At 46.8% G+C, this 21,579-nt stretch overlaps 59 non-coding genes across 59 annotated transcripts; all 59 read right to left on the reverse strand.

The window, feature by feature from the left end:
* Nucleotides 1-253: 253 nt before the first annotated feature.
* On the reverse strand, nt 254-326 carry TRNAT-UGU (transfer RNA threonine (anticodon UGU)). The gene has a single exon. It is a non-coding gene; the product is annotated as a tRNA-Thr (tRNA).
* A 106-nt stretch (nt 327-432) lies between these two features.
* TRNAL-CAG (transfer RNA leucine (anticodon CAG)) lies at nt 433-515 on the reverse strand. Its single transcript has one exon. It is a non-coding gene; the product is annotated as a tRNA-Leu (tRNA).
* A 467-nt stretch (nt 516-982) lies between these two features.
* Nucleotides 983-1,055, reverse strand: TRNAT-UGU (transfer RNA threonine (anticodon UGU)). Its single transcript has one exon. It is a non-coding gene; the product is annotated as a tRNA-Thr (tRNA).
* A 105-nt stretch (nt 1,056-1,160) lies between these two features.
* Nucleotides 1,161-1,243, reverse strand: TRNAL-CAG (transfer RNA leucine (anticodon CAG)). The gene has a single exon. It is a non-coding gene; the product is annotated as a tRNA-Leu (tRNA).
* Nucleotides 1,244-1,711: 468 nt separating this feature from the next.
* On the reverse strand, nt 1,712-1,784 carry TRNAT-UGU (transfer RNA threonine (anticodon UGU)). Its single transcript has one exon. It is a non-coding gene; the product is annotated as a tRNA-Thr (tRNA).
* A 296-nt stretch (nt 1,785-2,080) lies between these two features.
* Nucleotides 2,081-2,163, reverse strand: TRNAL-CAG (transfer RNA leucine (anticodon CAG)). The gene has a single exon. It is a non-coding gene; the product is annotated as a tRNA-Leu (tRNA).
* Nucleotides 2,164-2,631: 468 nt separating this feature from the next.
* On the reverse strand, nt 2,632-2,704 carry TRNAT-UGU (transfer RNA threonine (anticodon UGU)). Its single transcript has one exon. It is a non-coding gene; the product is annotated as a tRNA-Thr (tRNA).
* A 105-nt stretch (nt 2,705-2,809) lies between these two features.
* On the reverse strand, nt 2,810-2,892 carry TRNAL-CAG (transfer RNA leucine (anticodon CAG)). Its single transcript has one exon. It is a non-coding gene; the product is annotated as a tRNA-Leu (tRNA).
* Nucleotides 2,893-3,360: 468 nt separating this feature from the next.
* TRNAT-UGU (transfer RNA threonine (anticodon UGU)) lies at nt 3,361-3,433 on the reverse strand. Its single transcript has one exon. It is a non-coding gene; the product is annotated as a tRNA-Thr (tRNA).
* A 104-nt stretch (nt 3,434-3,537) lies between these two features.
* Nucleotides 3,538-3,620, reverse strand: TRNAL-CAG (transfer RNA leucine (anticodon CAG)). The gene has a single exon. It is a non-coding gene; the product is annotated as a tRNA-Leu (tRNA).
* A 468-nt stretch (nt 3,621-4,088) lies between these two features.
* On the reverse strand, nt 4,089-4,161 carry TRNAT-UGU (transfer RNA threonine (anticodon UGU)). The gene has a single exon. It is a non-coding gene; the product is annotated as a tRNA-Thr (tRNA).
* A 517-nt stretch (nt 4,162-4,678) lies between these two features.
* TRNAT-UGU (transfer RNA threonine (anticodon UGU)) lies at nt 4,679-4,751 on the reverse strand. Its single transcript has one exon. It is a non-coding gene; the product is annotated as a tRNA-Thr (tRNA).
* Nucleotides 4,752-4,854: 103 nt separating this feature from the next.
* TRNAL-CAG (transfer RNA leucine (anticodon CAG)) lies at nt 4,855-4,937 on the reverse strand. Its single transcript has one exon. It is a non-coding gene; the product is annotated as a tRNA-Leu (tRNA).
* A 468-nt stretch (nt 4,938-5,405) lies between these two features.
* TRNAT-UGU (transfer RNA threonine (anticodon UGU)) lies at nt 5,406-5,478 on the reverse strand. Its single transcript has one exon. It is a non-coding gene; the product is annotated as a tRNA-Thr (tRNA).
* Nucleotides 5,479-5,582: 104 nt separating this feature from the next.
* TRNAL-CAG (transfer RNA leucine (anticodon CAG)) lies at nt 5,583-5,665 on the reverse strand. The gene has a single exon. It is a non-coding gene; the product is annotated as a tRNA-Leu (tRNA).
* A 468-nt stretch (nt 5,666-6,133) lies between these two features.
* TRNAT-UGU (transfer RNA threonine (anticodon UGU)) lies at nt 6,134-6,206 on the reverse strand. Its single transcript has one exon. It is a non-coding gene; the product is annotated as a tRNA-Thr (tRNA).
* Nucleotides 6,207-6,313: 107 nt separating this feature from the next.
* On the reverse strand, nt 6,314-6,396 carry TRNAL-CAG (transfer RNA leucine (anticodon CAG)). Its single transcript has one exon. It is a non-coding gene; the product is annotated as a tRNA-Leu (tRNA).
* A 468-nt stretch (nt 6,397-6,864) lies between these two features.
* Nucleotides 6,865-6,937, reverse strand: TRNAT-UGU (transfer RNA threonine (anticodon UGU)). Its single transcript has one exon. It is a non-coding gene; the product is annotated as a tRNA-Thr (tRNA).
* A 106-nt stretch (nt 6,938-7,043) lies between these two features.
* On the reverse strand, nt 7,044-7,126 carry TRNAL-CAG (transfer RNA leucine (anticodon CAG)). The gene has a single exon. It is a non-coding gene; the product is annotated as a tRNA-Leu (tRNA).
* A 468-nt stretch (nt 7,127-7,594) lies between these two features.
* TRNAT-UGU (transfer RNA threonine (anticodon UGU)) lies at nt 7,595-7,667 on the reverse strand. The gene has a single exon. It is a non-coding gene; the product is annotated as a tRNA-Thr (tRNA).
* A 105-nt stretch (nt 7,668-7,772) lies between these two features.
* On the reverse strand, nt 7,773-7,855 carry TRNAL-CAG (transfer RNA leucine (anticodon CAG)). Its single transcript has one exon. It is a non-coding gene; the product is annotated as a tRNA-Leu (tRNA).
* Nucleotides 7,856-8,323: 468 nt separating this feature from the next.
* Nucleotides 8,324-8,396, reverse strand: TRNAT-UGU (transfer RNA threonine (anticodon UGU)). Its single transcript has one exon. It is a non-coding gene; the product is annotated as a tRNA-Thr (tRNA).
* A 104-nt stretch (nt 8,397-8,500) lies between these two features.
* On the reverse strand, nt 8,501-8,583 carry TRNAL-CAG (transfer RNA leucine (anticodon CAG)). The gene has a single exon. It is a non-coding gene; the product is annotated as a tRNA-Leu (tRNA).
* Nucleotides 8,584-9,051: 468 nt separating this feature from the next.
* On the reverse strand, nt 9,052-9,124 carry TRNAT-UGU (transfer RNA threonine (anticodon UGU)). The gene has a single exon. It is a non-coding gene; the product is annotated as a tRNA-Thr (tRNA).
* Nucleotides 9,125-9,228: 104 nt separating this feature from the next.
* Nucleotides 9,229-9,311, reverse strand: TRNAL-CAG (transfer RNA leucine (anticodon CAG)). Its single transcript has one exon. It is a non-coding gene; the product is annotated as a tRNA-Leu (tRNA).
* A 468-nt stretch (nt 9,312-9,779) lies between these two features.
* On the reverse strand, nt 9,780-9,852 carry TRNAT-UGU (transfer RNA threonine (anticodon UGU)). Its single transcript has one exon. It is a non-coding gene; the product is annotated as a tRNA-Thr (tRNA).
* Nucleotides 9,853-9,958: 106 nt separating this feature from the next.
* Nucleotides 9,959-10,041, reverse strand: TRNAL-CAG (transfer RNA leucine (anticodon CAG)). Its single transcript has one exon. It is a non-coding gene; the product is annotated as a tRNA-Leu (tRNA).
* A 468-nt stretch (nt 10,042-10,509) lies between these two features.
* Nucleotides 10,510-10,582, reverse strand: TRNAT-UGU (transfer RNA threonine (anticodon UGU)). Its single transcript has one exon. It is a non-coding gene; the product is annotated as a tRNA-Thr (tRNA).
* A 104-nt stretch (nt 10,583-10,686) lies between these two features.
* On the reverse strand, nt 10,687-10,769 carry TRNAL-CAG (transfer RNA leucine (anticodon CAG)). The gene has a single exon. It is a non-coding gene; the product is annotated as a tRNA-Leu (tRNA).
* A 468-nt stretch (nt 10,770-11,237) lies between these two features.
* TRNAT-UGU (transfer RNA threonine (anticodon UGU)) lies at nt 11,238-11,310 on the reverse strand. Its single transcript has one exon. It is a non-coding gene; the product is annotated as a tRNA-Thr (tRNA).
* Nucleotides 11,311-11,414: 104 nt separating this feature from the next.
* TRNAL-CAG (transfer RNA leucine (anticodon CAG)) lies at nt 11,415-11,497 on the reverse strand. Its single transcript has one exon. It is a non-coding gene; the product is annotated as a tRNA-Leu (tRNA).
* A 331-nt stretch (nt 11,498-11,828) lies between these two features.
* On the reverse strand, nt 11,829-11,901 carry TRNAT-UGU (transfer RNA threonine (anticodon UGU)). The gene has a single exon. It is a non-coding gene; the product is annotated as a tRNA-Thr (tRNA).
* Nucleotides 11,902-12,004: 103 nt separating this feature from the next.
* On the reverse strand, nt 12,005-12,087 carry TRNAL-CAG (transfer RNA leucine (anticodon CAG)). Its single transcript has one exon. It is a non-coding gene; the product is annotated as a tRNA-Leu (tRNA).
* Nucleotides 12,088-12,555: 468 nt separating this feature from the next.
* Nucleotides 12,556-12,628, reverse strand: TRNAT-UGU (transfer RNA threonine (anticodon UGU)). The gene has a single exon. It is a non-coding gene; the product is annotated as a tRNA-Thr (tRNA).
* Nucleotides 12,629-12,733: 105 nt separating this feature from the next.
* Nucleotides 12,734-12,816, reverse strand: TRNAL-CAG (transfer RNA leucine (anticodon CAG)). The gene has a single exon. It is a non-coding gene; the product is annotated as a tRNA-Leu (tRNA).
* Nucleotides 12,817-13,284: 468 nt separating this feature from the next.
* On the reverse strand, nt 13,285-13,357 carry TRNAT-UGU (transfer RNA threonine (anticodon UGU)). Its single transcript has one exon. It is a non-coding gene; the product is annotated as a tRNA-Thr (tRNA).
* Nucleotides 13,358-13,461: 104 nt separating this feature from the next.
* On the reverse strand, nt 13,462-13,544 carry TRNAL-CAG (transfer RNA leucine (anticodon CAG)). Its single transcript has one exon. It is a non-coding gene; the product is annotated as a tRNA-Leu (tRNA).
* Nucleotides 13,545-14,012: 468 nt separating this feature from the next.
* On the reverse strand, nt 14,013-14,085 carry TRNAT-UGU (transfer RNA threonine (anticodon UGU)). The gene has a single exon. It is a non-coding gene; the product is annotated as a tRNA-Thr (tRNA).
* A 104-nt stretch (nt 14,086-14,189) lies between these two features.
* Nucleotides 14,190-14,272, reverse strand: TRNAL-CAG (transfer RNA leucine (anticodon CAG)). Its single transcript has one exon. It is a non-coding gene; the product is annotated as a tRNA-Leu (tRNA).
* A 468-nt stretch (nt 14,273-14,740) lies between these two features.
* On the reverse strand, nt 14,741-14,813 carry TRNAT-UGU (transfer RNA threonine (anticodon UGU)). Its single transcript has one exon. It is a non-coding gene; the product is annotated as a tRNA-Thr (tRNA).
* Nucleotides 14,814-14,918: 105 nt separating this feature from the next.
* Nucleotides 14,919-15,001, reverse strand: TRNAL-CAG (transfer RNA leucine (anticodon CAG)). Its single transcript has one exon. It is a non-coding gene; the product is annotated as a tRNA-Leu (tRNA).
* Nucleotides 15,002-15,469: 468 nt separating this feature from the next.
* TRNAT-UGU (transfer RNA threonine (anticodon UGU)) lies at nt 15,470-15,542 on the reverse strand. The gene has a single exon. It is a non-coding gene; the product is annotated as a tRNA-Thr (tRNA).
* A 104-nt stretch (nt 15,543-15,646) lies between these two features.
* On the reverse strand, nt 15,647-15,729 carry TRNAL-CAG (transfer RNA leucine (anticodon CAG)). The gene has a single exon. It is a non-coding gene; the product is annotated as a tRNA-Leu (tRNA).
* A 468-nt stretch (nt 15,730-16,197) lies between these two features.
* On the reverse strand, nt 16,198-16,270 carry TRNAT-UGU (transfer RNA threonine (anticodon UGU)). Its single transcript has one exon. It is a non-coding gene; the product is annotated as a tRNA-Thr (tRNA).
* Nucleotides 16,271-16,370: 100 nt separating this feature from the next.
* On the reverse strand, nt 16,371-16,453 carry TRNAL-CAG (transfer RNA leucine (anticodon CAG)). Its single transcript has one exon. It is a non-coding gene; the product is annotated as a tRNA-Leu (tRNA).
* A 468-nt stretch (nt 16,454-16,921) lies between these two features.
* Nucleotides 16,922-16,994, reverse strand: TRNAT-UGU (transfer RNA threonine (anticodon UGU)). The gene has a single exon. It is a non-coding gene; the product is annotated as a tRNA-Thr (tRNA).
* A 104-nt stretch (nt 16,995-17,098) lies between these two features.
* TRNAL-CAG (transfer RNA leucine (anticodon CAG)) lies at nt 17,099-17,181 on the reverse strand. Its single transcript has one exon. It is a non-coding gene; the product is annotated as a tRNA-Leu (tRNA).
* A 468-nt stretch (nt 17,182-17,649) lies between these two features.
* Nucleotides 17,650-17,722, reverse strand: TRNAT-UGU (transfer RNA threonine (anticodon UGU)). Its single transcript has one exon. It is a non-coding gene; the product is annotated as a tRNA-Thr (tRNA).
* A 104-nt stretch (nt 17,723-17,826) lies between these two features.
* TRNAL-CAG (transfer RNA leucine (anticodon CAG)) lies at nt 17,827-17,909 on the reverse strand. Its single transcript has one exon. It is a non-coding gene; the product is annotated as a tRNA-Leu (tRNA).
* A 468-nt stretch (nt 17,910-18,377) lies between these two features.
* Nucleotides 18,378-18,450, reverse strand: TRNAT-UGU (transfer RNA threonine (anticodon UGU)). Its single transcript has one exon. It is a non-coding gene; the product is annotated as a tRNA-Thr (tRNA).
* Nucleotides 18,451-18,554: 104 nt separating this feature from the next.
* On the reverse strand, nt 18,555-18,637 carry TRNAL-CAG (transfer RNA leucine (anticodon CAG)). Its single transcript has one exon. It is a non-coding gene; the product is annotated as a tRNA-Leu (tRNA).
* A 468-nt stretch (nt 18,638-19,105) lies between these two features.
* TRNAT-UGU (transfer RNA threonine (anticodon UGU)) lies at nt 19,106-19,178 on the reverse strand. The gene has a single exon. It is a non-coding gene; the product is annotated as a tRNA-Thr (tRNA).
* A 100-nt stretch (nt 19,179-19,278) lies between these two features.
* TRNAL-CAG (transfer RNA leucine (anticodon CAG)) lies at nt 19,279-19,361 on the reverse strand. The gene has a single exon. It is a non-coding gene; the product is annotated as a tRNA-Leu (tRNA).
* A 468-nt stretch (nt 19,362-19,829) lies between these two features.
* TRNAT-UGU (transfer RNA threonine (anticodon UGU)) lies at nt 19,830-19,902 on the reverse strand. The gene has a single exon. It is a non-coding gene; the product is annotated as a tRNA-Thr (tRNA).
* Nucleotides 19,903-20,002: 100 nt separating this feature from the next.
* On the reverse strand, nt 20,003-20,085 carry TRNAL-CAG (transfer RNA leucine (anticodon CAG)). The gene has a single exon. It is a non-coding gene; the product is annotated as a tRNA-Leu (tRNA).
* Nucleotides 20,086-20,553: 468 nt separating this feature from the next.
* Nucleotides 20,554-20,626, reverse strand: TRNAT-UGU (transfer RNA threonine (anticodon UGU)). The gene has a single exon. It is a non-coding gene; the product is annotated as a tRNA-Thr (tRNA).
* Nucleotides 20,627-20,726: 100 nt separating this feature from the next.
* On the reverse strand, nt 20,727-20,809 carry TRNAL-CAG (transfer RNA leucine (anticodon CAG)). The gene has a single exon. It is a non-coding gene; the product is annotated as a tRNA-Leu (tRNA).
* Nucleotides 20,810-21,277: 468 nt separating this feature from the next.
* TRNAT-UGU (transfer RNA threonine (anticodon UGU)) lies at nt 21,278-21,350 on the reverse strand. Its single transcript has one exon. It is a non-coding gene; the product is annotated as a tRNA-Thr (tRNA).
* Nucleotides 21,351-21,456: 106 nt separating this feature from the next.
* On the reverse strand, nt 21,457-21,539 carry TRNAL-CAG (transfer RNA leucine (anticodon CAG)). Its single transcript has one exon. It is a non-coding gene; the product is annotated as a tRNA-Leu (tRNA).
* Nucleotides 21,540-21,579: the final 40 nt, after the last annotated feature.

Raw genomic sequence — 21,579 nt, forward strand, 5'->3', positions numbered from 1 at the left:
GGAATACGGCCGCTCTCTTTTTAGGAAGAGAATGTTATGAATGTGGTCTAAGTCTTCTTGGAGCCAGTAAGGTTTTTTTTTTTTTTTTTGCTCAAAGTGGGGTCAATGTTGTGAACCTTGACCAGGGTTGAATGTAATGTGATCTTTCATGTAAGGGGAGTTGACCTAGAGGCAGTGGCGGTTTTTGATAAGACAGCTGGTGAAAGAAAATAGGTTGTCAGGAAAGAAAGATACAGCGCATGAAATAACGCTTAGGCCCTAGTGAGATTTGAACTCACGACCCCTGGTTTACAAGACCAGTGCTCTAACCCCTGAGCTATAGAGCCACAGTGCTCTGTTGTGTAAATGTGTTAAAAAAAAAAAAAAAAAAAAAACGTTCTTGGCTGTGAAAGACTAGCAGGTAGGGGAACCGTGAAAAAACCATGCAAACGCTGTCAGAAGTGGGATTTGAACCCACGCCTCCAGGGGAGACTGCGACCTGAACGCAGCGCCTTAGACCGCTCGGCCATCCTGACACGGAGGTGCATTGTGCCACCGGAAAGTAGGGTGGTTGAGAGAGCTGAATTGTGGTCTTCTACGAAGCCTTCAATCAAGACATGTGAATGGCACCTAGCCCTTGAGGGCAGAAGTAAGGCAGCCTCCAGCTCTAGAATCATAGCTACCGTTATTAGGCCAACCCATGAATGGTGGCATAAGCACCAGTGTTGGCTTCTTGGCCATCCAGAAGAACGGAATACGGCCGCTCTCTTTTTAGGAAGAGAATGTTATGAATGTGGTCTAAGTCTTCTTGGAGCCAGTAAGGTTTTTTTTTTTTTTTTGCTCAAAGTGGGGTCAATGTTGTGAACCTTGACCAGGGTTGAATGTAATGTGATCTTTCATGTAAGGGGAGTTGACCTAGAGGCAGTGGCGGTTTTTGATAAGACAGCTGGTGAAAGAAAATAGGTTGTCAGGAAAGAAAGATACAGCGCATGAAATAACGCTTAGGCCCTAGTGAGATTTGAACTCACGACCCCTGGTTTACAAGACCAGTGCTCTAACCCCTGAGCTATAGAGCCACAGTGCTCTGTTGTGTAAATGTGTTAAAAAAAAAAAAAAAAAAAAACGTTCTTGGCTGTGAAAGACTAGCAGGTAGGGGAACCGTGAAAAAACCATGCAAACGCTGTCAGAAGTGGGATTTGAACCCACGCCTCCAGGGGAGACTGCGACCTGAACACAGCGCCTTAGACCGCTCGGCCATCCTGACACGGAGGTGCCTTGTGCCACCGGAAAGTAGGGTGGTTGAGAGAGCTGAATTGTGGTCTTCTACGAAGCCTTCAATCAAGACATGTGAATGGCACCTAGCCCTTGAGGGCAGAAGTAAGGCAGCCTCCAGCTCTAGAATGATAGCTACCGTTATTAGGCCAACCCATGAATGGTGGCATAAGCACCAGTGTTGGCTTCTTGGCCATCCAGAAGAACGGAATACGGCCGCTCTCTTTTTAGGAAGAGAATGTTATGAATGTGGTCTAAGTCTTCTTGGAGCCAGTAAGGTTTTTTTTTTTTTTTTTGCTCAAAGTGGGGTCAATGTTGTGAACCTTGACCAGGGTTGAATGTAATGTGATCTTTCATGTAAGGGGAGTTGACCTAGAGGCAGTGGCGGTTTTTGATAAGACAGCTGGTGAAAGAAAATAGGTTGTCAGGAAAGAAAGATACAGCGCATGAAATAACGCTTAGGCCCTAGTGAGATTTGAACTCACGACCCCTGGTTTACAAGACCAGTGCTCTAACCCCTGAGCTATAGAGCCACAGTGCTCTGTTGTGTAAATGTGTTAAAAAAAAAAAAAAAAAAAACGTTCTTGGCTGTGAAAGACTAGCAGGTAGGGGAACCGTGAAAAAACCATGCAAACGCTGTCAGAAGTGGGATTTGAACCCACGCCTCCAGGGGAGACTGCGACCTGAAAGCAGCGCCTTAGACCGCTCGGCCATCCTGACACGGAGGTGCATTGTGATACAGATACAGCGCAAAAAAAAAAAAAAAAAAAACGTTCTTGGCTGTGAAAGACTAGCAGGTAGGGGAACCGTGAAAAAACCATGCAAACGCTGTCAGAAGTGGGATTTGAACCCACGCCTCCAGGGGAGACTGCGACCTGAACGCAGCGCCTTAGACCGCTCAGCCATCCTGACACGGAGGTGCATTGTGCCACCGGAAAGTAGGGTGGTTGAGAGAGCTGAATTGTGGTCTTCTACGAAGCCTTCAATCAAGACATGTGAATGGCACCTAGCCCTTGAGGGCAGAAGTAAGGCAGCCTCCAGCTCTAGAATCATAGCTACCGTTATTAGGCCAACCCATGAATGGTGGCATAAGCACCAGTGTTGGCTTCTTGGCCATCCAGAAGAACGGAATACGGCCGCTCTCTTTTTAGGAAGAGAATGTTATGAATGTGGTCTAAGTCTTCTTGGAGCCAGTAAGGTTTTTTTTTTTTTTTTTGCTCAAAGTGGGGTCAATGTTGTGAACCTTGACCAGGGTTGAATGTAATGTGATCTTTCATGTAAGGGGAGTTGACCTAGAGGCAGTGGCGGTTTTTGATAAGACAGCTGGTGAAAGAAAATAGGTTGTCAGGAAAGAAAGATACAGCGCATGAAATAACGCTTAGGCCCTAGTGAGATTTGAACTCACGACCCCTGGTTTACAAGACCAGTGCTCTAACCCCTGAGCTATAGAGCCACAGTGCTCTGTTGTGTAAATGTGTTAAAAAAAAAAAAAAAAAAAAACGTTCTTGGCTGTGAAAGACTAGCAGGTAGGGGAACCGTGAAAAAACCATGCAAACGCTGTCAGAAGTGGGATTTGAACCCACGCCTCCAGGGGAGACTGCGACCTGAACGCAGCGCCTTAGACCGCTCGGCCATCCTGACACGGAGGTGCATTGTGCCACCGGAAAGTAGGGTGGTTGAGAGAGCTGAATTGTGGTCTTCTACGAAGCCTTCAATCAAGACATGTGAATGGCACCTAGCCCTTGAGGGCAGAAGTAAGGCAGCCTCCAGCTCTAGAATCATAGCTACCGTTATTAGGCCAACCCATGAATGGTGGCATAAGCACCAGTGTTGGCTTCTTGGCCATCCAGAAGAACGGAATACGGCCGCTCTCTTTTTAGGAAGAGAATGTTATGAATGTGGTCTAAGTCTTCTTGGAGCCAGTAAGGTTTTTTTTTTTTTTTTTGCTCAAAGTGGGGTCAATGTTGTGAACCTTGACCAGGGTTGAATGTAATGTGATCTTTCATGTAAGGGGAGTTGACCTAGAGGCAGTGGCGGTTTTTGATAAGACAGCTGGTGAAAGAAAATAGGTTGTCAGGAAAGAAAGATACAGCGCATGAAATAACGCTTAGGCCCTAGTGAGATTTGAACTCACGACCCCTGGTTTACAAGACCAGTGCTCTAACCCCTGAGCTATAGAGCCACAGTGCTCTGTTGTGTAAATGTGTTAAAAAAAAAAAAAAAAAAAACGTTCTTGGCTGTGAAAGACTAGCAGGTAGGGGAACCGTGAAAAAACCATGCAAACGCTGTCAGAAGTGGGATTTGAACCCACGCCTCCAGGGGAGACTGCGACCTGAACGCAGCGCCTTAGACCGCTCGGCCATCCTGACACGGAGGTGCCTTGTGCCACCGGAAAGTAGGGTGGTTGAGAGAGCTGAATTGTGGTCTTCTACGAAGCCTTCAATCAAGACATGTGAATGGCACCTAGCCCTTGAGGGCAGAAGTAAGGCAGCCTCCAGCTCTAGAATGATAGCTACCGTTATTAGGCCAACCCATGAATGGTGGCATAAGCACCAGTGTTGGCTTCTTGGCCATCCAGAAGAACGGAATACGGCCGCTCTCTTTTTAGGAAGAGAATGTTATGAATGTGGTCTAAGTCTTCTTGGAGCCAGTAAGGTTTTTTTTTTTTTTTTTGCTCAAAGTGGGGTCAATGTTGTGAACCTTGACCAGGGTTGAATGTAATGTGATCTTTCATGTAAGGGGAGTTGACCTAGAGGCAGTGGCGGTTTTTGATAAGACAGCTGGTGAAAGAAAATAGGTTGTCAGGAAAGAAAGATACAGCGCATGAAATAACGCTTAGGCCCTAGTGAGATTTGAACTCACGACCCCTGGTTTACAAGACCAGTGCTCTAACCCCTGAGCTATAGAGCCACAGTGCTCTGTTGTGTAAATGTGTTAAAAAAAAAAAAAAAAAAACGTTCTTGGCTGTGAAAGACTAGCAGGTAGGGGAACCGTGAAAAAACCATGCAAACGCTGTCAGAAGTGGGATTTGAACCCACGCCTCCAGGGGAGACTGCGACCTGAAAGCAGCGCCTTAGACCGCTCGGCCATCCTGACACGGAGGTGCATTGTGCCACCGGAAAGTAGGGTGGTTGAGAGAGCTGAATTGTGGTCTTCTACGAAGCCTTCAATCAAGACATGTGAATGGCACCTAGCCCTTGAGGGCAGAAGTAAGGCAGCCTCCAGCTCTAGAATCATAGCTACCGTTATTAGGCCAACCCATGAATGGTGGCATAAGCACCAGTGTTGGCTTCTTGGCCATCCAGAAGAACGGAATACGGCCGCTCTCTTTTTAGGAAGAGAATGTTATGAATGCGGTCTAAGTCTTCTTGGAGCCAGTAAGAAAAATACAGAAATAAAGAAAGATACAGCGCATGAAATAACGCTTAGGCCCTAGTGAGATTTGAACTCACGACCCCTGGTTTACAAGACCAGTGCTCTAACCCCTGAGCTATAGAGCCACAGGGCTCTGTTGTGTAAATGTGTTAAAAAAAAAAAAAAAAAAACGTTCTTGGCTGTGAAAGACTAGCAGGTAGGGGAACCGTGAAAAAACCATGCAAACGCTGTCAGAAGTGGGATTTGAACCCACGCCTCCAGGGGAGACTGCGACCTGAACGCAGCGCCTTAGACCGCTCGGCCATCCTGACACGGAGGTGCATTGTGCCACCGGAAAGTAGGGTGGTTGAGAGAGCTGAATTGTGGTCTTCTACGAAGCCTTCAATCAAGACATGTGAATGGCACCTAGCCCTTGAGGGCAGAAGTAAGGCAGCCTCCAGCTCTAGAATCATAGCTACCGTTATTAGGCCAACCCATGAATGGTGGCATAAGCACCAGTGTTGGCTTCTTGGCCATCCAGAAGAACGGAATACGGCCGCTCTCTTTTTAGGAAGAGAATGTTATGAATGTGGTCTAAGTCTTCTTGGAGCCAGTAAGGTTTTTTTTTTTTTTTTTGCTCAAAGTGGGGTCAATGTTGTGAACCTTGACCAGGGTTGAATGTAATGTGATCTTTCATGTAAGGGGAGTTGACCTAGAGGCAGTGGCGGTTTTTGATAAGACAGCTGGTGAAAGAAAATAGGTTGTCAGGAAAGAAAGATACAGCGCATGAAATAACGCTTAGGCCCTAGTGAGATTTGAACTCACGACCCCTGGTTTACAAGACCAGTGCTCTAACCCCTGAGCTATAGAGCCACAGTGCTCTGTTGTGTAAATGTGTTAAAAAAAAAAAAACAAAAAACGTTCTTGGCTGTGAAAGACTAGCAGGTAGGGGAACCGTGAAAAAACCATGCAAACGCTGTCAGAAGTGGGATTTGAACCCACGCCTCCAGGGGAGACTGCGACCTGAACGCAGCGCCTTAGACCGCTCGGCCATCCTGACACGGAGGTGCATTGTGCCACCGGAAAGTAGGGTGGTTGAGAGAGCTGAATTGTGGTCTTCTACGAAGCCTTCAATCAAGACATGTGAATGGCACCTAGCCCTTGAGGGCAGAAGTAAGGCAGCCTCCAGCTCTAGAATCATAGCTACCGTTATTAGGCCAACCCATGAATGGTGGCATAAGCACCAGTGTTGGCTTCTTGGCCATCCAGAAGAACGGAATACGGCCGCTCTCTTTTTAGGAAGAGAATGTTATGAATGTGGTCTAAGTCTTCTTGGAGCCAGTAAGGTTTTTTTTTTTTTTTTTGCTCAAAGTGGGGTCAATGTTGTGAACCTTGACCAGGGTTGAATGTAATGTGATCTTTCATGTAAGGGGAGTTGACCTAGAGGCAGTGGCGGTTTTTGATAAGACAGCTGGTGAAAGAAAATAGGTTGTCAGGAAAGAAAGATACAGCGCATGAAATAACGCTTAGGCCCTAGTGAGATTTGAACTCACGACCCCTGGTTTACAAGACCAGTGCTCTAACCCCTGAGCTATAGAGCCACAGTGCTCTGTTGTGTAAATGTGTTAAAAAAAAAAAAAAAAAAAAAAACGTTCTTGGCTGTGAAAGACTAGCAGGTAGGGGAACCGTGAAAAAACCATGCAAACGCTGTCAGAAGTGGGATTTGAACCCACGCCTCCAGGGGAGACTGCGACCTGAACGCAGCGCCTTAGACCGCTCGGCCATCCTGACACGGAGGTGCATTGTGCCACCGGAAAGTAGGGTGGTTGAGAGAGCTGAATTGTGGTCTTCTACGAAGCCTTCAATCAAGACATGTGAATGGCACCTAGCCCTTGAGGGCAGAAGTAAGGCAGCCTCCAGCTCTAGAATCATAGCTACCGTTATTAGGCCAACCCATGAATGGTGGCATAAGCACCAGTGTTGGCTTCTTGGCCATCCAGAAGAACGGAATACGGCCGCTCTCTTTTTAGGAAGAGCATGTTATGAATGTGGTCTAAGTCTTCTTGGAGCCAGTAAGGTTTTTTTTTTTTTTTTTGCTCAAAGTGGGGTCAATGTTGTGAACCTTGACCAGGGTTGAATGTAATGTGATCTTTCATGTAAGGGGAGTTGACCTAGAGGCAGTGGCGGTTTTTGATAAGACAGCTGGTGAAAGAAAATAGGTTGTCAGGAAAGAAGGATACAGCGCATGAAATAACGCTTAGGCCCTAGTGAGATTTGAACTCACGACCCCTGGTTTACAAGACCAGTGCTCTAACCCCTGAGCTATAGAGCCACAGTGCTCTGTTGTGTAAATGTGTTAAAAAAAAAAAAAAAAAAAAAACGTTCTTGGCTGTGAAAGACTAGCAGGTAGGGGAACCGTGAAAAAAACATGCAAACGCTGTCAGAAGTGGGATTTGAACCCACGCCTCCAGGGGAGACTGCGACCTGAACGCAGCGCCTTAGACCGCTCGGCCATCCTGACACGGAGGTGCATTGTGCCACCGGAAAGTAGGGTGGTTGAGAGAGCTGAATTGTGGTCTTCTACGAAGCCTTCAATCAAGACATGTGAATGGCACCTAGCCCTTGAGGGCAGAAGTAAGGCAGCCTCCAGCTCTAGAATCATAGCTACCGTTATTAGGCCAACCCATGAATGGTGGCATAAGCACCAGTGTTGGCTTCTTGGCCATCCAGAAGAACGGAATACGGCCGCTCTCTTTTTAGGAAGAGAATGTTATGAATGTGGTCTAAGTCTTCTTGGAGCCAGTAAGGTTTTTTTTTTTTTTTTTGCTCAAAGTGGGGTCAATGTTGTGAACCTTGACCAGGGTTGAATGTAATGTGATCTTTCATGTAAGGGGAGTTGACCTAGAGGCAGTGGCGGTTTTTGATAAGACAGCTGGTGAAAGAAAATAGGTTGTCAGGAAAGAAAGATACAGCGCATGAAATAACGCTTAGGCCCTAGTGAGATTTGAACTCACGACCCCTGGTTTACAAGACCAGTGCTCTAACCCCTGAGCTATAGAGCCACAGTGCTCTGTTGTGTAAATGTGTTAAAAAAAAAAAAAAAAAAAAACGTTCTTGGCTGTGAAAGACTAGCAGGTAGGGGAACCGTGAAAAAACCATGCAAACGCTGTCAGAAGTGGGATTTGAACCCACGCCTCCAGGGGAGACTGCGACCTGAACGCAGCGCCTTAGACCGCTCGGCCATCCTGACACGGAGGTGCATTGTGCCACCGGAAAGTAGGGTGGTTGAGAGAGCTGAATTGTGGTCTTCTACGAAGCCTTCAATCAAGACATGTGAATGGCACCTAGCCCTTGAGGGCAGAAGTAAGGCAGCCTCCAGCTCTAGAATCATAGCTACCGTTATTAGGCCAACCCATGAATGGTGGCATAAGCACCAGTGTTGGCTTCTTGGCCATCCAGAAGAACGGAATACGGCCGCTCTCTTTTTAGGAAGAGAATGTTATGAATGTGGTCTAAGTCTTCTTGGAGCCAGTAAGGTTTTTTTTTTTTTTTTTGCTCAAAGTGGGGTCAATGTTGTGAACCTTGACCAGGGTTGAATGTAATGTGATCTTTCATGTAAGGGGAGTTGACCTAGAGGCAGTGGCGGTTTTTGATAAGACAGCTGGTGAAAGAAAATAGGTTGTCAGGAAAGAAAGATACAGCGCATGAAATAACGCTTAGGCCCTAGTGAGATTTGAACTCACGACCCCTGGTTTACAAGACCAGTGCTCTAACCCCTGAGCTATAGAGCCACAGCGCTCTGTTGTGTAAATGTGTTAAAAAAAAAAAAAAAAAAAACGTTCTTGGCTGTGAAAGACTAGCAGGTAGGGGAACCGTGAAAAAACCATGCAAACGCTGTCAGAAGTGGGATTTGAACCCACGCCTCCAGGGGAGACTGCGACCTGAACGCAGCGCCTTAGACCGCTCGGCCATCCTGACACGGAGGTGCATTGTGCCACCGGAAAGTAGGGTGGTTGAGAGAGCTGAATTGTGGTCTTCTACGAAGCCTTCAATCAAGACATGTGAATGGCACCTAGCCCTTGAGGGCAGAAGTAAGGCAGCCTCCAGCTCTAGAATCATAGCTACCGTTATTAGGCCAACCCATGAATGGTGGCATAAGCACCAGTGTTGGCTTCTTGGCCATCCAGAAGAACGGAATACGGCCGCTCTCTTTTTAGGAAGAGAATGTTATGAATGTGGTCTAAGTCTTCTTGGAGCCAGTAAGGTTTTTTTTTTTTTTTTTGCTCAAAGTGGGGTCAATGTTGTGAACCTTGACCAGGGTTGAATGTAATGTGATCTTTCATGTAAGGGGAGTTGACCTAGAGGCAGTGGCGGTTTTTGATAAGACAGCTGGTGAAAGAAAATAGGTTGTCAGGAAAGAAAGATACAGCGCATGAAATAACGCTTAGGCCCTAGTGAGATTTGAACTCACGACCCCTGGTTTACAAGACCAGTGCTCTAACCCCTGAGCTATAGAGCCACAGTGCTCTGTTGTGTAAATGTGTTAAAAAAAAAAAAAAAAAAAACGTTCTTGGCTGTGAAAGACTAGCAGGTAGGGGAACCGTGAAAAAACCATGCAAACGCTGTCAGAAGTGGGATTTGAACCCACGCCTCCAGGGGAGACTGCGACCTGAACGCAGCGCCTTAGACCGCTCGGCCATCCTGACACGGAGGTGCATTGTGCCACCGGAAAGTAGGGTGGTTGAGAGAGCTGAATTGTGGTCTTCTACGAAGCCTTCAATCAAGACATGTGAATGGCACCTAGCCCTTGAGGGCAGAAGTAAGGCAGCCTCCAGCTCTAGAATCATAGCTACCGTTATTAGGCCAACCCATGAATGGTGGCATAAGCACCAGTGTTGGCTTCTTGGCCATCCAGAAGAACGGAATACGGCCGCTCTCTTTTTAGGAAGAGAATGTTATGAATGTGGTCTAAGTCTTCTTGGAGCCAGTAAGGTTTTTTTTTTTTTTTTTGCTCAAAGTGGGGTCAATGTTGTGAACCTTGACCAGGGTTGAATGTAATGTGATCTTTCATGTAAGGGGAGTTGACCTAGAGGCAGTGGCGGTTTTTGATAAGACAGCTGGTGAAAGAAAATAGGTTGTCAGGAAAGAAAGATACAGCGCATGAAATAACGCTTAGGCCCTAGTGAGATTTGAACTCACGACCCCTGGTTTACAAGACCAGTGCTCTAACCCCTGAGCTATAGAGCCACAGTGCTCTGTTGTGTAAATGTGTTAAAAAAAAAAAAAAAAAAAAAACGTTCTTGGCTGTGAAAGACTAGCAGGTAGGGGAACCGTGAAAAAACCATGCAAACGCTGTCAGAAGTGGGATTTGAACCCACGCCTCCAGGGGAGACTGCGACCTGAACGCAGCGCCTTAGACCGCTCGGCCATCCTGACACGGAGGTGCATTGTGCCACCGGAAAGTAGGGTGGTTGAGAGAGCTGAATTGTGGTCTTCTACGAAGCCTTCAATCAAGACATGTGAATGGCACCTAGCCCTTGAGGGCAGAAGTAAGGCAGCCTCCAGCTCTAGAATCATAGCTACCGTTATTAGGCCAACCCATGAATGGTGGCATAAGCACCAGTGTTGGCTTCTTGGCCATCCAGAAGAACGGAATACGGCCGCTCTCTTTTTAGGAAGAGAATGTTATGAATGTGGTCTAAGTCTTCTTGGAGCCAGTAAGGTTTTTTTTTTTTTTTTTGCTCAAAGTGGGGTCAATGTTGTGAACCTTGACCAGGGTTGAATGTAATGTGATCTTTCATGTAAGGGGAGTTGACCTAGAGGCAGTGGCGGTTTTTGATAAGACAGCTGGTGAAAGAAAATAGGTTGTCAGGATAGAAAGATACAGCGCATGAAATAACGCTTAGGCCCTAGTGAGATTTGAACTCACGACCCCTGGTTTACAAGACCAGTGCTCTAACCCCTGAGCTATAGAGCCACAGTGCTCTGTTGTGTAAATGTGTTAAAAAAAAAAAAAAAAAAAACGTTCTTGGCTGTGAAAGGCTAGCAGGTAGGGGAACCGTGAAAAAACCATGCAAACGCTGTCAGAAGTGGGATTTGAACCCACGCCTCCAGGGGAGACTGCGACCTGAACGCAGCGCCTTAGACCGCTCGGCCATCCTGACACGGAGGTGCCTTGTGCCACCGGAAAGTAGGGTGGTTGAGAGAGCTGAATTGTGGTCTTCTACGAAGCCTTCAATCAAGACATGTGAATGGCACCTAGCCCTTGAGGGCAGAAGTAAGGCAGCCTCCAGCTCTAGAATGATAGCTACCGTTATTAGGCCAACCCATGAATGGTGGCATAAGCACCAGTGTTGGCTTCTTGGCCATCCAGAAGAACGGAATACGGCCGCTCTCTTTTTAGGAAGAGAATGTTATGAATGTGGTCTAAGTCTTCTTGGAGCCAGTAAGGTTTTTTTTTTTTTTTTTGCTCAAAGTGGGGTCAATGTTGTGAACCTTGACCAGGGTTGAATGTAATGTGATCTTTCATGTAAGGGGAGTTGACCTAGAGGCAGTGGCGGTTTTTGATAAGACAGCTGGTGAAAGAAAATAGGTTGTCAGGAAAGAAAGATACAGCGCATGAAATAACGCTTAGGCCCTAGTGAGATTTGAACTCACGACCCCTGGTTTACAAGACCAGTGCTCTAACCCCTGAGCTATAGAGCCACAGTGCTCTGTTGTGTAAATGTGTTAAAAAAAAAAAAAAAAAAAACGTTCTTGGCTGTGAAAGACTAGCAGGTAGGGGAACCGTGAAAAAACCATGCAAACGCTGTCAGAAGTGGGATTTGAACCCACGCCTCCAGGGGAGACTGCGACCTGAACGCAGCGCCTTAGACCGCTCGGCCATCCTGACACGGAGGTGCATTGTGCCACCGGAAAGTAGGGTGGTTGAGAGAGCTGAATTGTGGTCTTCTACGAAGCCTTCAATCAAGACATGTGAATGGCACCTAGCCCTTGAGGGCAGAAGTAAGGCAGCCTCCAGCTCTAGAATCATAGCTACCGTTATTAGGCCAACCCATGAATGGTGGCATAAGCACCAGTGTTGGCTTCTTGGCCATCCAGAAGAACGGAATACGGCCGCTCTCTTTTTAGGAAGAGAATGTTATGAATGCGGTCTAAGTCTTCTTGGAGCCAGTAAGAAAAATACAGAAATAAAGAAAGATACAGCGCATGAAATAACGCTTAGGCCCTAGTGAGATTTGAACTCACGACCCCTGGTTTACAAGACCAGTGCTCTAACCCCTGAGCTATAGAGCCACAGGGCTCTGTTGTGTAAATGTGTTAAAAAAAAAAAAAAAAAAACGTTCTTGGCTGTGAAAGACTAGCAGGTAGGGGAACCGTGAAAAAACCATGCAAACGCTGTCAGAAGTGGGATTTGAACCCACGCCTCCAGGGGAGACTGCGACCTGAACGCAGCGCCTTAGACCGCTCGGCCATCCTGACACGGAGGTGCATTGTGCCACCGGAAAGTAGGGTGGTTGAGAGAGCTGAATTGTGGTCTTCTACGAAGCCTTCAATCAAGACATGTGAATGGCACCTAGCCCTTGAGGGCAGAAGTAAGGCAGCCTCCAGCTCTAGAATCATAGCTACCGTTATTAGGCCAACCCATGAATGGTGGCATAAGCACCAGTGTTGGCTTCTTGGCCATCCAGAAGAACGGAATACGGCCGCTCTCTTTTTAGGAAGAGAATGTTATGAATGTGGTCTAAGTCTTCTTGGAGCCAGTAAGGTTTTTTTTTTTTTTTTTGCTCAAAGTGGGGTCAATGTTGTGAACCTTGACCAGGGTTGAATGTAATGTGATCTTTCATGTAAGGGGAGTTGACCTAGAGGCAGTGGCGGTTTTTGATAAGACAGCTGGTGAAAGAAAATAGGTTGTCAGGAAAGAAAGATACAGCGCATGAAATAACGCTTAGGCCCTAGTGAGATTTGAACTCACGACCCCTGGTTTACAAGACCAGTGCTCTAACCCCTGAGCTATAGAGCCACAGTGCTCTGTTGTGTAAATGTGTTAAAAAAAAAAAAAAAAAAAAACGTTCTTGGCTGTGAAAGACTAGCAGGTAGGGGAACCGTGAAAAAACCATGCAAACGCTGTCAGAAGTGGGATTTGAACCCACGCCTCCAGGGGAGACTGCGACCTGAACGCAGCGCCTTAGACCGCTCGGCCATCCTGACACGGAGGTGCATTGTGCCACCGGAAAGTAGGGTGGTTGAGAGAGCTGAATTGTGGTCTTCTACGAAGCCTTCAATCAAGACATGTGAATGGCACCTAGCCCTTGAGGGCAGAAGTAAGGCAGCCTCCAGCTCTAGAATCATAGCTACCGTTATTAGGCCAACCCATGAATGGTGGCATAAGCACCAGTGTTGGCTTCTTGGCCATCCAGAAGAACGGAATACGGCCGCTCTCTTTTTAGGAAGAGAATGTTATGAATGTGGTCTAAGTCTTCTTGGAGCCAGTAAGGTTTTTTTTTTTTTTTTTGCTCAAAGTGGGGTCAATGTTGTGAACCTTGACCAGGGTTGAATGTAATGTGATCTTTCATGTAAGGGGAGTTGACCTAGAGGCAGTGGCGGTTTTTGATAAGACAGCTGGTGAAAGAAAATAGGTTGTCAGGAAAGAAAGATACAGCGCATGAAATAACGCTTAGGCCCTAGTGAGATTTGAACTCACGACCCCTGGTTTACAAGACCAGTGCTCTAACCCCTGAGCTATAGAGCCACAGTGCTCTGTTGTGTAAATGTGTTAAAAAAAAAAAAAAAAAAAACGTTCTTGGCTGTGAAAGACTAGCAGGTAGGGGAACCGTGAAAAAACCATGCAAACGCTGTCAGAAGTGGGATTTGAACCCACGCCTCCAGGGGAGACTGCGACCTGAACGCAGCGCCTTAGACCGCTCGGCCATCCTGACACGGAGGTGCATTGTGCCACCGGAAAGTAGGGTGGTTGAGAGAGCTGAATTGTGGTCTTCTACGAAGCCTTCAATCAAGACATGTGAATGGCACCTAGCCCTTGAGGGCAGAAGTAAGGCAGCCTCCAGCTCTAGAATCATAGCTACCGTTATTAGGCCAACCCATGAATGGTGGCATAAGCACCAGTGTTGGCTTCTTGGCCATCCAGAAGAACGGAATACGGCCGCTCTCTTTTTAGGAAGAGAATGTTATGAATGTGGTCTAAGTCTTCTTGGAGCCAGTAAGGTTTTTTTTTTTTTTTTTGCTCAAAGTGGGGTCAATGTTGTGAACCTTGACCAGGGTTGAATGTAATGTGATCTTTCATGTAAGGGGAGTTGACCTAGAGGCAGTGGCGGTTTTTGATAAGACAGCTGGTGAAAGAAAATAGGTTGTCAGGAAAGAAAGATACAGCGCATGAAATAACGCTTAGGCCCTAGTGAGATTTGAACTCACGACCCCTGGTTTACAAGACCAGTGCTCTAACCCCTGAGCTATAGAGCCACAGTGCTCTGTTGTGTAAATGTGTTAAAAAAAAAAAAACAAAAAACGTTCTTGGCTGTGAAAGACTAGCAGGTAGGGGAACCGTGAAAAAACCATGCAAACGCTGTCAGAAGTGGGATTTGAACCCACGCCTCCAGGGGAGACTGCGACCTGAACGCAGCGCCTTAGACCGCTCGGCCATCCTGACACGGAGGTGCATTGTGCCACCGGAAAGTAGGGTGGTTGAGAGAGCTGAATTGTGGTCTTCTACGAAGCCTTCAATCAAGACATGTGAATGGCACCTAGCCCTTGAGGGCAGAAGTAAGGCAGCCTCCAGCTCTAGAATCATAGCTACCGTTATTAGGCCAACCCATGAATGGTGGCATAAGCACCAGTGTTGGCTTCTTGGCCATCCAGAAGAACGGAATACGGCCGCTCTCTTTTTAGGAAGAGAATGTTATGAATGTGGTCTAAGTCTTCTTGGAGCCAGTAAGGTTTTTTTTTTTTTTTTTGCTCAAAGTGGGGTCAATGTTGTGAACCTTGACCAGGGTTGAATGTAATGTGATCTTTCATGTAAGGGGAGTTGACCTAGAGGCAGTGGCGGTTTTTGATAAGACAGCTGGTGAAAGAAAATAGGTTGTCAGGAAAGAAAGATACAGCGCATGAAATAACGCTTAGGCCCTAGTGAGATTTGAACTCACGACCCCTGGTTTACAAGACCAGTGCTCTAACCCCTGAGCTATAGAGCCACAGTGCTCTGTTGTGTAAATGTGTTAAAAAAAAAAAAAAAAAAAAACAATCTTGGCTGTGAAAGACTAGCAGGTAGGGGAACCGTGAAAAAACCATGCAAACACTGTCAGAAGTGGGATTTGAACCCACGCCTCCAGGGGAGACTGCGACCTGAACGCAGCGCCTTAGACCGCTCGGCCATCCTGACACGGAGGTGCATTGTGCCACCGGAAAGTAGGGTGGTTGAGAGAGCTGAATTGTGGTCTTCTACGAAGCCTTCAATCAAGACATGTGAATGGCACCTAGCCCTTGAGGGCAGAAGTAAGGCAGCCTCCAGCTCTAGAATCATAGCTACCGTTATTAGGCCAACCCATGAATGGTGGCATAAGCACCAGTGTTGGCTTCTTGGCCATCCAGAAGAACGGAATACGGCCGCTCTCTTTTTAGGAAGAGAATGTTATGAATGTGGTCTAAGTCTTCTTGGAGCCAGTAAGGTTTTTTTTTTTTTTTTTGCTCAAAGTGGGGTCAATGTTGTGAACCTTGACCAGGGTTGAATGTAATGTGATCTTTCATGTAAGGGGAGTTGACCTAGAGGCAGTGGCGGTTTTTGATAAGACAGCTGGTGAAAGAAAATAGGTTGTCAGGAAAGAAAGATACAGCGCATGAAATAACGCTTAGGCCCTAGTGAGATTTGAACTCACGACCCCTGGTTTACAAGACCAGTGCTCTAACCCCTGAGCTATAGAGCCACAGTGCTCTGTTGTGTAAATGTGTTAAAAAAAACAAAACAAAAAACGTTCTTGGCTGTGAAAGACTAGCAGGTAGGGGAACCGTGAAAAAACCATGCAAACGCTGTCAGAAGTGGGATTTGAACCCACGCCTCCAGGGGAGACTGCGACCTGAACGCAGCGCCTTAGACCGCTCGGCCATCCTGACACGGAGGTGCATTGTGCCACCGGAAAGTAGGGTGGTTGAGAGAGCTGAATTGTGGTCTTCTACGAAGCCTTCAATCAAGACATGTGAATGGCACCTAGCCCTTGAGGGCAGAAGTAAGGCAGCCTCCAGCTCTAGAATCATAGCTACCGTTATTAGGCCAACCCATGAATGGTGGCATAAGCACCAGTGTTGGCTTCTTGGCCATCCAGAAGAACGGAATACGGCCGCTCTCTTTTTAGGAAGAGAATGTTATGAATGTGGTCTAAGTCTTCTTGGAGCCAGTAAGGTTTTTTTTTTTTTTTTTGCTCAAAGTGGGGTCAATGTTGTGAACCTTGACCAGGGTTGAATGTAATGTGATCTTTCATGTAAGGGGAGTTGACCTAGAGGCAGTGGCGGTTTTTGATAAGACAGCTGGTGAAAGAAAATAGGTTGTCAGGAAAGAAAGATACAGCGCATGAAATAACGCTTAGGCCCTAGTGAGATTTGAACTCACGACCCCTGGTTCACAAGACCAGTGCTCTAACCCCTGAGCTATAGAGCCACAGTGCTCTGTTGTGTAAATGTGTTAAAAAAAAAAAAAAAACGTTCTTGGCTGTGAAAGACTAGCAGGTAGGGGAACCGTGAAAAAACCATGCAAACGCTGTCAGAAGTGGGATTTGAACCCACGCCTCCAGGGGAGACTGCGACCTGAACGCAGCGCCTTAGACCGCTCGGCCATCCTGACACGGAGGTGCATTGTGCCACCGGAAAGTAGGGTGGTTGAGAGAGCTGAATTGTGGTCTTCTACGAAGCCTTCAATCAAGACATGTGAATGGCACCTAGCCCTTGAGGGCAGAAGTAAGGCAGCCTCCAGCTCTAGAATCATAGCTACCGTTATTAGGCCAACCCATGAATGGTGGCATAAGCACCAGTGTTGGCTTCTTGGCCATCCAGAAGAACGGAATACGGCCGCTCTCTTTTTAGGAAGAGAATGTTATGAATGTGGTCTAAGTCTTCTTGGAGCCAGTAAGGTTTTTTTTTTTTTTTTTGCTCAAAGTGGGGTCAATGTTGTGAACCTTGACCAGGGTTGAATGTAATGTGATCTTTCATGTAAGGGGAGTTGACCTAGAGGCAGTGGCGGTTTTTGATAAGACAGCTGGTGAAAGAAAATAGGTTGTCAGGAAAGAAAGATACAGCGCATGAAATAACGCTTAGGCCCTAGTGAGATTTGAACTCACGACCCCTGGTTTACAAGACCAGTGCTCTAACCCCTGAGCTATAGAGCCACAGTGCTCTGTTGTGTAAATGTGTTAAAAAAAAAAAAAAAAAAAACGTTCTTGGCTGTGAAAGACTAGCAGGTAGGGGAACCGTGAAAAAACCATGCAAACGCTGTCAGAAGTGGGATTTGAACCCACGCCTCCAGGGGAGACTGCGACCTGAACGCAGCGCCTTAGACCGCTCGGCCATCCTGACACGGAGGTGCATTGTGCCACCGGAAAGTAGGGTGGTTGAGAGAGCTGAATTGTGGTCTTCTACGAAGCCTTCAATCAAGACATGTGAATGGCACCTAGCCCTTGAGGGCAGAAGTAAGGCAGCCTCCAGCTCTAGAATCATAGCTACCGTTATTAGGCCAACCCATGAATGGTGGCATAAGCACCAGTGTTGGCTTCTTGGCCATCCAGAAGAACGGAATACGGCCGCTCTCTTTTTAGGAAGAGAATGTTATGAATGTGGTCTAAGTCTTCTTGGAGCCAGTAAGGTTTTTTTTTTTTTTTTTGCTCAAAGTGGGGTCAATGTTGTGAACCTTGACCAGGGTTGAATGTAATGTGATCTTTCATGTAAGGGGAGTTGACCTAGAGGCAGTGGCGGTTTTTGATAAGACAGCTGGTGAAAGAAAATAGGTTGTCAGGAAAGAAAGATACAGCGCATGAAATAACGCTTAGGCCCTAGTGAGATTTGAACTCACGACCCCTGGTTTACAAGACCAGTGCTCTAACCCCTGAGCTATAGAGCCACAGTGCTCTGTTGTGTAAATGTGTTAAAAAAAAAAAAAAAAAAAACGTTCTTGGCTGTGAAAGACTAGCAGGTAGGGGAACCGTGAAAAAACCATGCAAACGCTGTCAGAAGTGGGATTTGAACCCACGCCTCCAGGGGAGACTGCGACCTGAACGCAGCGCCTTAGACCGCTCGGCCATCCTGACACGGAGGTGCATTGTGCCACCGGAAAGTAGGGTGGTTGAGAGAGCTGAATTGTGGTCTTCTACGAAGCCTTCAATCAAGACATGTGAATGGCACCTAGCCCTTGAGGGCAGAAGTAAGGCAGCCTCCAGCTCTAGAATCATAGCTACCGTTATTAGGCCAACCCATGAATGGTGGCATAAGCACCAGTGTTGGCTTCTTGGCCATCCAGAAGAACGGAATACGGCCGCTCTCTTTTTAGGAAGAGAATGTTATGAATGTGGTCTAAGTCTTCTTGGAGCCAGTAAGGTTTTTTTTTTTTTTTTTGCTCAAAGTGGGGTCAATGTTGTGAACCTTGACCAGGGTTGAATGTAATGTGATCTTTCATGTAAGGGGAGTTGACCTAGAGGCAGTGGCGGTTTTTGATAAGACAGCTGGTGAAAGAAAATAGGTTGTCAGGAAAGAAAGATACAGCGCATGAAATAACGCTTAGGCCCTAGTGAGATTTGAACTCACGACCCCTGGTTTACAAGACCAGTGCTCTAACCCCTGAGCTATAGAGCCACAGTGCTCTGTTGTGTAAATGTGTTAAAAAAAAAAAAACAAAAAACGTTCTTGGCTGTGAAAGACTAGCAGGTAGGGGAACCGTGAAAAAACCATGCAAACGCTGTCAGAAGTGGGATTTGAACCCACGCCTCCAGGGGAGACTGCGACCTGAACGCAGCGCCTTAGACCGCTCGGCCATCCTGACACGGAGGTGCATTGTGCCACCGGAAAGTAGGGTGGTTGAGAGAGCTGAATTGTGGTCTTCTACGAAGCCTTCAATCAAGACATGTGAATGGCACCTAGCCCTTGAGGGCAGAAGTAAGGCAGCCTCCAGCTCTAGAATCATAGCTACCGTTATTAGGCCAACCCATGAATGGTGGCATAAGCACCAGTGTTGGCTTCTTGGCCATCCAGAAGAACGGAATACGGCCGCTCTCTTTTTAGGAAGAGAATGTTATGAATGTGGTCTAAGTCTTCTTGGAGCCAGTAAGGTTTTTTTTTTTTTTTTTGCTCAAAGTGGGGTCAATGTTGTGAACCTTGACCAGGGTTGAATGTAATGTGATCTTTCATGTAAGGGGAGTTGACCTAGAGGCAGTGGCGGTTTTTGATAAGACAGCTGGTGAAAGAAAATAGGTTGTCAGGAAAGAAAGATACAGCGCATGAAATAACGCTTAGGCCCTAGTGAGATTTGAACTCACGACCCCTGGTTCACAAGACCAGTGCTCTAACCCCTGAGCTATAGAGCCACAGTGCTCTGTTGTGTAAATGTGTTAAAAAAAAAAAAAAAACGTTCTTGGCTGTGAAAGACTAGCAGGTAGGGGAACCGTGAAAAAACCATGCAAACGCTGTCAGAAGTGGGATTTGAACCCACGCCTCCAGGGGAGACTGCGACCTGAACGCAGCGCCTTAGACCGCTCGGCCATCCTGACACGGAGGTGCATTGTGCCACCGGAAAGTAGGGTGGTTGAGAGAGCTGAATTGTGGTCTTCTACGAAGCCTTCAATCAAGACATGTGAATGGCACCTAGCCCTTGAGGGCAGAAGTAAGGCAGCCTCCAGCTCTAGAATCATAGCTACCGTTATTAGGCCAACCCATGAATGGTGGCATAAGCACCAGTGTTGGCTTCTTGGCCATCCAGAAGAACGGAATACGGCCGCTCTCTTTTTAGGAAGAGAATGTTATGAATGTGGTCTAAGTCTTCTTGGAGCCAGTAAGGTTTTTTTTTTTTTTTTTGCTCAAAGTGGGGTCAATGTTGTGAACCTTGACCAGGGTTGAATGTAATGTGATCTTTCATGTAAGGGGAGTTGACCTAGAGGCAGTGGCGGTTTTTGATAAGACAGCTGGTGAAAGAAAATAGGTTGTCAGGAAAGAAAGATACAGCGCATGAAATAACGCTTAGGCCCTAGTGAGATTTGAACTCACGACCCCTGGTTCACAAGACCAGTGCTCTAACCCCTGAGCTATAGAGCCACAGTGCTCTGTTGTGTAAATGTGTTAAAAAAAAAAAAAAAACGTTCTTGGCTGTGAAAGACTAGCAGGTAGGGGAACCGTGAAAAAACCATGCAAACGCTGTCAGAAGTGGGATTTGAACCCACGCCTCCAGGGGAGACTGCGACCTGAACGCAGCGCCTTAGACCGCTCGGCCATCCTGACACGGAGGTGCATTGTGCCACCGGAAAGTAGGGTGGTTGAGAGAGCTGAATTGTGGTCTTCTACGAAGCCTTCAATCAAGACATGTGAATGGCACCTAGCCCTTGAGGGCAGAAGTAAGGCAGCCTCCAGCTCTAGAATCATAGCTACCGTTATTAGGCCAACCCATGAATGGTGGCATAAGCACCAGTGTTGGCTTCTTGGCCATCCAGAAGAACGGAATACGGCCGCTCTCTTTTTAGGAAGAGAATGTTATGAATGTGGTCTAAGTCTTCTTGGAGCCAGTAAGGTTTTTTTTTTTTTTTTTGCTCAAAGTGGGGTCAATGTTGTGAACCTTGACCAGGGTTGAATGTAATGTGATCTTTCATGTAAGGGGAGTTGACCTAGAGGCAGTGGCGGTTTTTGATAAGACAGCTGGTGAAAGAAAATAGGTTGTCAGGAAAGAAAGATACAGCGCATGAAATAACGCTTAGGCCCTAGTGAGATTTGAACTCACGACCCCTGGTTCACAAGACCAGTGCTCTAACCCCTGAGCTATAGAGCCACAGTGCTCTGTTGTGTAAATGTGTTAAAAAAAAAAAAAAAACGTTCTTGGCTGTGAAAGACTAGCAGGTAGGGGAACCGTGAAAAAACCATGCAAACGCTGTCAGAAGTGGGATTTGAACCCACGCCTCCAGGGGAGACTGCGACCTGAACGCAGCGCCTTAGACCGCTCGGCCATCCTGACACGGAGGTGCATTGTGCCACCGGAAAGTAGGGTGGTTGAGAGAGCTGAATTGTGGTCTTCTACGAAGCCTTCAATCAAGACATGTGAATGGCACCTAGCCCTTGAGGGCAGAAGTAAGGCAGCCTCCAGCTCTAGAATCATAGCTACCGTTATTAGGCCAACCCATGAATGGTGGCATAAGCACCAGTGTTGGCTTCTTGGCCATCCAGAAGAACGGAATACGGCCGCTCTCTTTTTAGGAAGAGAATGTTATGAATGTGGTCTAAGTCTTCTTGGAGCCAGTAAGGTTTTGTTTTTGTTTTTTGCTCAAAGTGGGGTCAATGTTGTGAACCTTGACCAGGGTTGAATGTAATGTGATCTTTCATGTAAGGGGAGTTGACCTAGAGGCAGTGGCGGTTTTTGATAAGACAGCTGGTGAAAGAAAATAGGTTGTCAGGAAAGAAAGATACAGCGCATGAAATAACGCTTAGGCCCTAGTGAGATTTGAACTCACGACCCCTGGTTTACAAGACCAGTGCTCTAACCCCTGAGCTATAGAGCCACAGTGCTCTGTTGTGTAAATGTGTTAAAAAAAAAAAAAAAAAAAAAACGTTCTTGGCTGTGAAAGACTAGCAGGTAGGGGAACCGTGAAAAAACCATGCAAACGCTGTCAGAAGTGGGATTTGAACCCACGCCTCCAAGGGAGACTGCGACCTGAACGCAGCGCCTTAGACCGCTCGGCCATCCTGACACGGAGGTGCATTGTGCCACCGGAAAGTAGGGTGGTTGAG

The sequence above is a fragment of the Hyperolius riggenbachi genome, chromosome 1, assembly GCF_040937935.1.
Source record: "Hyperolius riggenbachi isolate aHypRig1 chromosome 1, aHypRig1.pri, whole genome shotgun sequence".
NCBI lineage: Eukaryota > Metazoa > Chordata > Amphibia > Anura > Hyperoliidae > Hyperolius > Hyperolius riggenbachi.